The sequence below is a fragment of the Mandrillus leucophaeus genome, unplaced genomic scaffold (genome assembly GCF_000951045.1).
Source record: "Mandrillus leucophaeus isolate KB7577 unplaced genomic scaffold, Mleu.le_1.0 Scaffold184, whole genome shotgun sequence".
NCBI lineage: Eukaryota > Metazoa > Chordata > Mammalia > Primates > Cercopithecidae > Mandrillus > Mandrillus leucophaeus.
This window is the reverse complement of record NW_012101854.1, coordinates 2429713-2432506: the sequence shown is the minus strand read 5'-3', so window position 1 is coordinate 2432506 and position 2794 is coordinate 2429713. Positions and strand designations below refer to the sequence as shown.

General features: G+C 36.6%; 1 pseudogene; it reads left to right on the top strand.

Annotated features, from left to right (window-relative positions):
- The window catches only part of LOC105538063, a 1552-nt pseudogene extending 429 nt beyond the window's left edge, over positions 1-1123 (top strand).
- The last annotated feature ends 1671 nt before the right edge of the window (positions 1124-2794 follow it).

Below are 2794 nucleotides of genomic sequence, written 5' to 3'. Positions count from 1 at the left end.
AGGCCCGGTGGCTCACGCCTGTAATCCCAGAACTCTGGGAGGCCAAGGCAGGTGGATCACCTGAGGTCAGGAGTTCAAGAGCAGCCTGGCCAACATGGTGAAACCCTGACTCTACTAAAATACAAAAATTAGCTGGACATGACCGGGACCTGAATCTCAGCTACTCCTATAATCCCAGCTACTAGGGAGGTTGAGCCGGGAGAATCACTTGAACCCGGGAGATGGTGGTTGCAGCGAGCCAAGGTGGCGCCACTGCACTCCAGCCTGGGGGCGGCTGAGCGAGACTCCATGTCAAAAAACAAAAAACAAAAAAAACTCTTTTCTGGCTGGAACCGTAGAAGGTGTTAGGCGTTGAAGAGAAGAAAAAGAATGTTCCTGCTGTGCCAGAAATCCTTAAGTAAAAGCGAAGGAATTTCGCAGAGCCGAAGATCAAGCGCCTGAGAAAAGTTTGTCCAAAAGATGCTTCGAAAGGCAAGGAGGAATCTTATCTGTGAAAAAGCGAAGCACTATCACAAGAAATATAGGCAGATGTACAGCGAAATTTGAATGGTGAGGATGGCAAGAAAAGTTGGCAACTTCTATATACCTGCAGAACCCAAATCAGTGTTTGTCGTCAGGATCAGGAGTATCAACGGTGTGGCCAAAATGTCCGAAAGGTGTTGCAGCTTCTTCGCCTTCGTCAAATCTTCAGTGGAACTTTTGTGAAGCTCAACAAAGCTTCAGTTAACATGCTGAGGATCGTAGAACCATATATTGTATGGGGGTACCCAACTCTGAAGTCAGTAAATGAACGAATCTACAAGTGTGGTTATGACAAAATCAGTAAGAAGAGAATTGCTTTGACAGACAACGTTTGGATTGCTCGATCTCTTGGTAAATACGGCATCATATGCATGGAGGATCTGATTCATGAGATCTATACTGTTGGAAAGCACTTCAAAGAAGCAAATAACTTCCTGTGGCCCTTTGAATTATCTTCTGCACGAGGCGGAATGAACAAAAAGACCACCCATTTTGTAGAAGGTGGAGATGCTGGCAACAGAGAGGACCAGATCAACAGGTTTTTTAGAAGAATGAACTAAGGTGTCTACCATGATTATTTTTCTAAGCTGGTCAGTTAATAAACAGTACCTGCTCTCAAATTGAAAAAAAAAGAATGTCATGTTTTTTAGTGAATAAACATGAGTTGTACATCACCCACAGTGTTTATTCATTGGAGTGTATGGCCAGGAGAAATTGCACCATGTTTTTCATGGTGATAGAAAGCCAAGAAACGCTGATATGGCAGTTTTGTTTGTGAAGTGTATAGTGTCTACTTTTCAATTAGACTATAAATTCTTCCAGGGAAAGATCCATGTCATTGATTTATTTAAATATCAAGTACAGTGTAGGCACACAGTAGTCCCCTAAGAAACAATAGAACCAGGCCAACTAGTGTAGGGACTTGTTCATTGCTACCAGAAAAGCTGAATTACAAATAAACTATTTTTTCAAGCCTGAGGGGAAAAATCACACATATATATATAAATACTGGAAAATAATGGGAGGTGCTGAGTCTAAGAAAAGTTTCTGTGATCTTAGGAAAAAAATTAGAAATGTAAATTGGCTGAATAATTGTAAAATGCAATTGGTAAATATAAATTGCCTGAGAAAAAGTTCACAGAGAACATTCAGGCTAAACATCTAAATTTTTAAATTAAAAGTAATAGTGATTATTCACAATTACGTATATTTATCCAAAATAATTTTTAAAATAGCTATATATCTAGAAAAGCAGAAACTGACTGGATGATTGTTCACAAAGCTGCAGAATACAGCTGTTAAGGGCACAAATTTTGAGCCCAATAGCCAGGGTGTGTAACCCAGTGCCACTTCACATCAGCGTTACCTAGAGTAAGCAAAAATAGGGTATTCTACCTCTCTGTTACTTGTTTCTTCTCATCAGTAAAGTGGTGGAACAATAGTACTTAGTACTTTTGTAGTTAGCTCAGACCTTAATAGTACTTAGCTCAATGAGGTGTTGTGAGGTTGATGCTAGTTGATAAGTAAAGAAGCACTTAGAATAGTGCTAGCTCATGTTAAGCTTTATATAATGTTCACTGTAATAAGCATTTTCTTATGTCACCCTTTGCTTACTATTAACCAGTGACTGAATAAAGTAGTCAACATGTGAATATGTGAATATATACATAATGTATAAACACATACATGCATATATACAGGTATAAAATCATGACAATTTAATTAGATGAAAATGGCTGTTATCAATGTAAAGCATGCATCCTAAGATCTTGCAATGTAAAAAATCAATGCTGATAAAACCTATATAAAACACTGAATTTAAATTTCCCTTGATGTAGGTGTGCCCAAAAGTTTGTAGAAAAAAAATATTACTATAGTGAATCTTATTTTCACTGAATTATCAACTTTTGATCTTAAAGATATGCTTTCCTCTAAAATGTGTTTTTGACCATAGCATTCTTTTATTTTAGAATGTTTATTTTTGCCTTAACTAAGACTTGTTATTATAACTTGTAAACAGATCAATCTTTCTTTTCTCCCAAATCCTTTCTGAGGGAAATTGGTAAATGTTAATGTAAATGTGTATGTTTACATTTATCTTAAAATATGAGTTTTTTTAATGTTGTCTTAGGACGAATACCAAAATGTTAGCAGTTAACAGTGTTTAACCCTGAAAAAGGGGATTATTATTTTTTTTTTTTTTACTATTTTGCTATTCTTTGTGTTTTTCTTTATAATCTGAAATGTTTATTATAACATTCAATTTCTTCCA